The sequence below is a fragment of the Monodelphis domestica genome, chromosome 5 (assembly GCF_027887165.1).
Source record: "Monodelphis domestica isolate mMonDom1 chromosome 5, mMonDom1.pri, whole genome shotgun sequence".
Lineage (NCBI taxonomy): Eukaryota > Metazoa > Chordata > Mammalia > Didelphimorphia > Didelphidae > Monodelphis > Monodelphis domestica.
The window spans coordinates 210,996,508-211,005,405 of record NC_077231.1 but is presented as its reverse complement, the minus strand read 5'-3'; the positions used below and the strand labels follow the sequence as shown (position 1 = coordinate 211,005,405).

Below are 8,898 nucleotides of genomic sequence, written 5' to 3'. Positions count from 1 at the left end.
TCAAAGTTGATAAAATGGAGAAATATGAGCTGAGTTACAGTAGTACTAGACTGTTATATAAATGGTTAAATATGGAAAAGACACTGGAAAGGGTATTAATGTCATCATGGAGGTTGTTTTTAGAATATAAATTATTTTAGAGTAGGAACAATTCTTAATTTTGTTTTAATATCACAAGCATTGTTATGGTGTCTTGCAAACAGTAGATGCTTAATATATGTGTATTATATTAGTTTGAACTATAAAAAGGTGATTCTTTTGTTCTTTTCAAAATCTTAGTATCACTGGGAAGAAGATATAGAAGACAAGCTCATCAAATGTACATATGAAATTAGGCTTGGAGAGCTAGATGACAAAATCAAGATTCAAAAGTCTCTTGACAAGAGTAAAAACTGGGCTCAAACCAAAATAATGAAACTTAGAAGGAATAAATGCAAAGTCTTATTCTCAATTTAAAATTTCTAATAATTACACAAAGTAATTATTAGGGAAAAATTCTTCATAATAGCATTTTACATAGAAAAATTTAGCATCCCTAGCTGATCACAGTTTAATATAAATTGTGAGGTTTATTGATAATAATGCTTTCTCTGTTGACAAAAGAAAACAAAGGAAAGCTTATTTAAAATATAAAACACTATGAATTAACATGTTATTGTTCTATAAATACCATATTAATCTTCTCTATATCATTTCAGTTTTAGTATATCTGTTGCCAAAAAAAAGAAAGTTTACTAAAATGTGGAATATTTCATTAATTTTCATGTCATCTTCACATAGGGTTCATATTTATTTTCTCTTTATCATTTCAGTTTCAGTATATCTGCTGCAAAGTAAGCACACCCCAGTGCTTTCTTTTTTTTTTAAACAATATTTTATTTGGTTATTTCAAAACATTATTCATTGGAGACAAAGATCATTTTCTTTTCCTCCCCACCCACCTCTCCCATAGCCGACACGCGATTCCACTGGATTTCACATGTGTTCTTGATTCGAACCCATTTCCATGTTGTTGGTATTTGCATTAGAGCGTTCATTTAGAGTCTCTCCTCAGACATGTCACCTTAACCCTTATAGTCAAGCAGTTTCTTTTCCTTGGTGTTTTTACTCCCACAGTTTGTCTTCTACTTTTAGATAGTGTTTTTTCTCCTAGATCCCTGCAGATTGTTCAGGGACATTGCATTGACACTAATGGAGAAGTCTATTACATTCAATTGTACCACAGTGTAGCAGTCTCTGTGTACAATGTTTTCTGGTTCTGCCCCTTTAACTCTGCATCACCTCCTGGAGGTTGTTCCAGTCTCCATGGAATTCCTCCACTTTATTACTCCTTTTAGCACAATAGTATTCCATCACCAACATATACCACAATTTGTTAAGCCATTCTCCAATTGAAGGTCATCCCCTCATTTTCCAATTTTTGGCCACCACAAAGAGCATGGCTATGAGTATTCTTGTAAATGTATTGTTCCTTATTATCTCTTTGGGGTACAAACCCAGCAGTGCTATGGCTGGATCAAAGGGCAGGCAGTCTTTTGTCGCCCTATGGGTATAGTTCCAAATTGCCCTGCAGAATGGTTGGATCAATTCACAACCCCACCAGCAATGAATTAATGTCCCTACTTTGCTACATCACCTCCAGCATTCACTACTTTCCTTTGCTGTCATGTTAGCCAATCTGCTAGGTGTGAGGTGATACCTCAGAGTTGTTTTGATTTGCATCTCTCTTATGAGAGATTTAGAACACTTATTTATGTGCTTATTAATAGTTTTTATTACTTTGACTGAAAACTGCCTATTCATGTCCTTTGCCCATTTATCAATAGGAGAATGGCTTGATTTTTTGTACAATTGATATAGCTCTTTGTCAGAGGTTTTTATGAAGATTGCTTCCCAATTTGTTGTTTTCCTTCTGATTTTAGTTGCATTGGTTTTGTTTGGAGAAAAACTTTTTAGTTTGATGTAGTCAAAATTATTTATTTTGCATTTTGTGACTCTTTCTAAGTCTTGCTTGATTTAAAATCTTTCCCTTCCCAAAGGTCTGACATGTATACTATTCTGTGTCCACCTAATTTACTTATAGTTTCCTTCTTTATGTTCAAGTCATTCACCCATTTTGAATTTATCTTGGTGTAGGGTGTGAGGTATTGAACCAAACCTAACCTCTCCCACACTGCCTTCCATTTTTCCCAATAGTTTTGTCAAATAGTGGATTTTTGTCAAAAAGTCTGGGGTCCTTGGGTTTGTCATGGACTGTCTTGCTGAGGTCACTTGCCCCAAGTCTTTTCCACTGATCCTCCTTTCTGTCTCTTAGCCAGTAGCAAATTGTTTTGATGACTGCTGCTTTGTAATATACTTTGAGATCTAGGACTGCAAGGCCCCCTTCCTTTGTATTTTATTTTCATTATTTCCCTGGATATCCTTGATCCTTTGTTCTACCAAATGAACTTTGTTATGGTTTTTTTCTAAATCAGTAAAGAATTTTTTTGGAAGTTCAATGGGTATGGCACTAAACAGATAAATAAGTTTGGGTAGGATGGTCATTTTTATTATATTGGCTTGTCCTACCCGTGAGCAGTTAATGTTTTTCCAATTGTTCAAGTCTAGTTTTAGTTGTTTGGAGAGTGTTTTCTGGTTGCATTCACATAGTTCCTGTGTTTCTCTCTGGAGATAGATTCCTAGGTATTTTATTTTGTCTAAGGTGATTTTGAATGAGATTTCTCTTTCTAGTTTTTGCTGCTGAGTTGTGTTGGAAATATATAGAAATGCTTATGACTTATGTGGGTTTATTTTGTATCCTGCAACTTTGCTAATTTTGTTGATTATTTTTATTAGCTTTTTGGCTGAATCATTAGAATTCTTTAAGTAGACCATCATGTCATATGCAAAGAGCGATAATTTGGTCTCCTCCTTGCCTATTTTAATGCCTTCAATTTCTTTTTCTTCTCTAATTGCTACTGCTAGTGTTTCTAGTCCAATGTCAAATAACAGAAGTGATAATGGGCATCCTTGTTTCACTCCTGATCTTATAGGGAATGCATCTAGTTTATCCCCATTGCAGATAATATTAGCTGATGGTTTGAGATATAAACTGTTTATTATTTTTAGGAATGACCCTTCTATTCCAGTACTTTCTAGTGTTTTCAGTAGGAATGGGTGTTGTATTTTATCAAAGGCTTTTTCTGTGTCTATTTAAATAAACATGTGATTTTTGTTGGTTTGCTTGTTGATATGGTCAATTATGTGGATGGTTTTCCTAATATTGAACCAGCCCTGCATCCCTGGTATAAATCCTACTTGATCATGGTGGATGACCCTTCTGATCACTTGCTGGAGTCTTTTTGCTAGTATCCTATTTAAGATTTTTGCATCTATATTCATTAGGGAGATTGGTCTATAATTTTCTTTCTCTGTTTTTGACCTGCCTGGTTTTGGAATCAGTACCATGTTTGTGTCGTAAAAGGAGTTTGGTAGAACTCCCTCTTTGCTTATTATGTCAAATAGTTTGTATAGTATTGGGATTAGCTGATCTTTGAATGTTTGATCAAATTTACTTGTGAATCCTTCAGGCCTTGGGGATTTTTTCTTAGGGAGTTCTTTGATGGCCTGTTGGATTTCATTTTCTGATATGGGATTATTTAAGTAATCTATTTCTTCTTCTGTTAGTCTAGGCAGTTTGTATTTTTGTATATCTTCATCCATATCACCTAGATTGGTATATTTATTGCCATATAATTGGGCAAAGTAATTTTTAATGAATGCCTTAATTTACTCTTCATTGGAGGTGATGTCCCCCTTTTCATCTTTGATGCTGTTAATTTGCTTTTCTTCTTTCCTTTTTTAAATTAGATTGGCCAGTACTTTGTCTATTTTGTTTGTTTTTTCAAAGTACCAGCTTTTAGTCTTATTTATTAGTTTAATCGTTCTATCACTTTCAATTTTATTAATTTCTCCCTTAAGTTTTAGGACCTCTAGTTTGGTTTTCTTCTGGGGGTTTTTAATTTGTTCAATTTCAAGTTTTTTTATTTGCATTTCCAATTCATTGATCTCTGCCCTCCCTAGTTTGTTAATATATGCACTCAGGGATATAATTTTGTTCTAATTACTTCTTTGGCTGCATCCTATAATACTTGAAAGTATGTTTCACCATTGTCATTTTCCTTAATGAAATGATTAATTGTTTCTATGATCTGTTCTCTAACTGATTTTGGAGTATCATATTATTTAATTTCCAATTAATTTTTGATTTGGTTTTCCATGTACCCTTAAAGATCAATATTTTTATTGCCTTGTGATCTGAAAAGGCTGCGTTTATTATTTCTGCTTTTCTGCATTTGTATGCCATACTTCTGTGAACTAGTGTATGGTCAATCTTTGTGAATGTGCCATGTGGTACTGAAAAGAAGGTGTATTTCTTTTTGTCCCTATTTATTTTTCTCCATGTGTCTATTAACTCTAATTTTTCTATTCACTTCTGTTCATTCACTTCTGTTACCTTTTTCTTATTTATGTTTTGGTTTGATTTATCTAAATTTGAAAGTGGTTGGTTCAAGTCTCCCACTAATATGGTTTTATTGTCTATTTCCTCCTTCAATTCTCCTAGTTTCTCCATTAGAAATTTGGGTGCTATTCCGTTTGTTGCATACATGTTGATTAGTGATATTTCCTCATTGTCTATATTCCCTTTTAACAGAATATATTTACCTTCCCTATCCCTTTTGATCAGGTCCATTTGTGCTTTGGTTTTGTCAGATATCATGATTGCAACTCTGGCCTTTTTTCTATCAGTTGAGGCCCAGAAGGCCTTACTCCATCCTTTAATTCTGACCTTGTGAGTGTCTACCTTCCTCATGTGTGTTTCTTGAAGACAACATATGGTAGGGTTTTTGATTCTAATCCATTCTGCTATTCGTCTACTTTTTATGGGTAAGTTCAACCCATTCACATTCAAAGTTATGATTGTCACTTGTGGACTCCCTGGCATTTTGATATCCTCTTCTAATTCTGAGCTTTCTTCCTTAGCCAAAACCTTTTAAGCCAGTGATTTACTTTAAATCAACCCCCCCTTGTCCCCTCCCTTGATATATTTTTCTTTCTACCCCCTCCCTTTTTCCCCTCCCCCTACCCCCTCTACTTCCTTCACTTTTTTGTCCCCTATGCCCCTACCCCCTTTGGTTTTCCCTTCTCCATTACCCCTTTGGATAAGGTAGAATATTCAAGATCCCAGTGGATCTGGGTGCTCTTTCCTCTCAGAGTTGATTTCACTAAGAGTAAGGTTTAAGTAAAAACACTCTTCCTCTCCTTCTTATAGGACAATTCTTCCCCTCCCTTTCCCATGTGTATCTTTGTGTGAGAAACATTATTCTATTTAGTTTTTTCCCCCTATTTCTTGGAGTATATCTTAGTACCATCAACGATTCCCCCCTTACTTTTTCTTTCTATCCCCCCACTTTCTCCAGGTCATCTTGATGCCCCAAACATTCCCTATGCATGATTCTTCTTTCTACTCTAATGATGCATACAATTTTTGAGTTACACATTACATTTTCCCCACATATTAATATATATAAATTGATATCACTGTAGTCCTTATAGAGGAGAATTTGAATAAAAGTAAAAGATAAAGTTTTTCTCCTTTTCCCTTTCCTTCATATTTACCTTTTCAGGTATTCCTTGGTCTTTGTGTTTGGATGTCAAATTTTCCACAGAGCTCTGGTCTTTTCTTTGCAGAAAACTTGGAAATCTTTTATTTTGTTGAATGCCCATACTTTCTCCTGGAAGTAGATAATCAGTTTTGATGGATAGCTGATTCTTGGTTGAAGACGCAGCTCTTTTGCCTTTCTGAAAATCATGTTCCATGCCTTATGGTCATTCAGAGTGGAAATTGCTAAGTCTTGCGTCACCCTGATTGGCATTCCTTTATATCTAAATTGTCTTTTTCTGGCTTCTTGTAAGATTTTTTATTTTGCTTGAAAGTTTTGGAATTTGGCAATTACATTCCTGGGAGTTCTCTTTTGGGGATTTAGTATAGAGGGTGTTCTGTGAACTCTTTCAATGCCTGTATTGCCCCCTTGTTCTAGAATCTCTGGGCAGTTTTCTTTGATGATATCTTGTATTATGATGTCGAGATTACTATTTATTTCTGGCTTTTCTGGTAAGCCAATTATTCTCAGATTGTCTCTCCTTCCTCAATTTTCCAGGTCTATCACCTTGTCAGTGAGATATTTTATGTTCTCTTCTTATTTCTTGGTCTTTTGGCGTCATTTTATTAATTCTTGCTCTTTTGCAAGGTCATTGACTTTCGGTTGCATGATTATGACCTTTAAAGCCTGGTTTTCCTTTTCATTTTGTTCAAGCTGTTTCTGTAGTTGTTTTTTTTTTGTGCTTTAGATTCTTGAGTTCCTTTTGCATTATTTACCACTTTTCCTACCAGAAGGCTTCCATCTTTTTGATAATTTCCGATTTAAATGCTTCAAGAGTTTGTGGAGAGTTTCCATTTCCTTTGGAAGGTTTCGGGGCATTTTCTTGTGTTTCCTCTTCTATCTCCTCTGTATTTTGTATTTTTGCTCTATAAAATGTGTCCAAAGTCACCCCCTTCTTCTTGCTTTTCTTGGTGTTTGGAGGCTTTTGCACTTCTGTACTGTTTGCCATCTCTATCTGAGTGAGGAGGGCTGGCTCTTTGTTTATCTGTATGATGGTCTGAGACTTTAGCCTCAGGCAAATTGTCCATTCTCTGCAGCTGTGCTGTCTTCCCAGGGAAGCCCAGAGTCTGCCCTCCCCTGCATGCAGGTGTTTTGGGTGCTACTGCTCTGAGTTCCCTCCATTTGCTTCTCCTCTGCCTTACTTCCATGCTCTCAGCCTGGCACAGCACTGTCTGCAAGGTACATCAGTGCCTTTCTGGCCCTGATGTTTCTGTTCTTTCGGAATACCCTGTACTCTAAGGGGGGAGGGGTCCTGGCCTCCCTGAGCTCTGAGGGCTCCTTCTGGGATTAGGTTCAGTTAGGTTGGGCTGGATGTGCCTGGAAGCAAAAAAAAAAAAAAACCTCTGCTGCAGTCTGTGTTGGATACCTTGAGACTGGCCCAGGTTACTTTCAAGGTAAGCCCTTCTGAGCAACCCCTTTGAAGGCCCTGAGGTTTCTGTCCTTTCAGAAGCTCTTAGGGCTCCTGATGGGATTAGGTTCAGCTGGGTTGGACTAGATGTGCCCTGAGGCAGAAACCTCTGATGAGATTCAGATGGAAGGACCCAGCCAGGGGGCTACAGGCTACCCCTTCCCTCTATGTTTTCCTGCCTTCTGTGTTGGGCACCCCCGAGATTGGCTCAGGTTGCTTTCAAGATACACCCTTCAGAATAGACAGCCCTGAGGCCCTTTTGCCAGCCCTGAGGTTCCTGCTGATGCCTCGGCCTCAGTGCTCTGGGTTGGGTGGATGGGTTGTGGGATCTTCCTTCTGCCTTCCCCTTAGATCCGAGTGATCTAGGATTCTGGCTTTTGGGGGGCATACCTTTTGATTGGAGTCCAGAAGGAGGGTTCCCCGGGTCTATCCTGTTGTTCAGTTTGAATTTTGGTGCCCTAGGAGCATTCAGTTTGTGATCTGTAAGGAAGGGTTTTTAGGTGTCTGAACTTTTGCTGCCTCTAACTGCCATCTTGACCAGAAGTCCACGCCAGCGCTTTCTTAAGGACACCAATGTGTTTACAAATTCAATGTCTTAGTTGTCCAAAGTCCCACATATTTTATCTGTCAGAGGATATGCTGAAGCCTAGATTTCCCTTTTTCTTTTATCACTCTATAATAGAAATCAACCAGTACTAGTAGAGAACTCCTCACTACAAGTTTGCTTCCTCAGTGTAACAGGTCTAGACCCTCCATCCACTCTCTAAATAAGTTGTGTTAATACAATTATAGTATCAAGTTCATGGGGAAACAATATTTCTCTCCCTTATTTGCTCTGGACAGAAAGTATGGATTCAATTCAGGTTAATATATTTTAAGAGTTATTTGTGAGAGTTGAAAATAAAAAGTTAGGAAATCATGTGCTGTAGTAACAAATGAAGAAATTAAAGTTATATAACATGATGAAGACAAACTGATAACTGTCTTCTTTTATAGGAAATATTGTCATGTAGAAGACTGAGAACACTTGGTCTGGGATATGCAAGAAATCATAATTAAAACCAAAGAGTGAACTGGAAAAGTGGAATCTTTTGTTAAGTCTAAGACCTTTCTGATAATTAGAGGTTTACACCAATTAAAGGAGCTATTCTAGGGAATAGAGAATGTTTAATTAGGGAACTATTCAAATTGAGATTTTATGACTATATCTAAAGGATGATGTTTTGATTTCCTTATTTGAAATGGTCAGATTATATATATATATATATATATATATATATATATATATATATATATATATATATATATATATATATGTGTGTGTGTGTGTGTGTGTGTGTGTGTGTGTGTGTGTGTGACTGTGCTCTCAGAGTTTTCTGTAGAAAAATGAAGTAGTATGTAGTATGGGATAGTGATGAGTGCTGATGATCAGAAGTGATCCCATTTTCAATATATGACAAGAATGAGAACAATAATAAAACACAACTTACATTTATGTAGTTCTTTAAGATTTGATTCTATTGCATTGTAGACTTAAATCTAGTATATACATTAGAAATAATCTAGTTTGACCCCTTCATTTTACAGATGAGGAGATTGAAGTCCAGAGATGTGCATGCAGTGACTTGGCCAAAGCCAGTACTTGAGCTCAGTAATGCAATTTCATTACTCTTTTCATGGTCCTGCACAGATTGAGTTTGCTCGAACAATTCTATGATGTACAAGTATATTATCTAAATTTTTCAGAAAAGCAAACTGAGGTTCAGAGATTTTGTATGGCTCACCCAA

At 36.4% G+C, this 8,898-nt stretch overlaps 1 non-coding gene across 1 annotated transcript; it reads right to left on the bottom strand.

Annotated features, from left to right (window-relative positions):
• Positions 1-735: 735 nt before the first annotated feature.
• LOC130454881 (U6 spliceosomal RNA) lies at positions 736-841 on the bottom strand. Its single transcript, XR_008912667.1, has one exon. It is a non-coding gene; the product is annotated as a U6 spliceosomal RNA (small nuclear RNA).
• Positions 842-8,898: the final 8,057 nt, after the last annotated feature.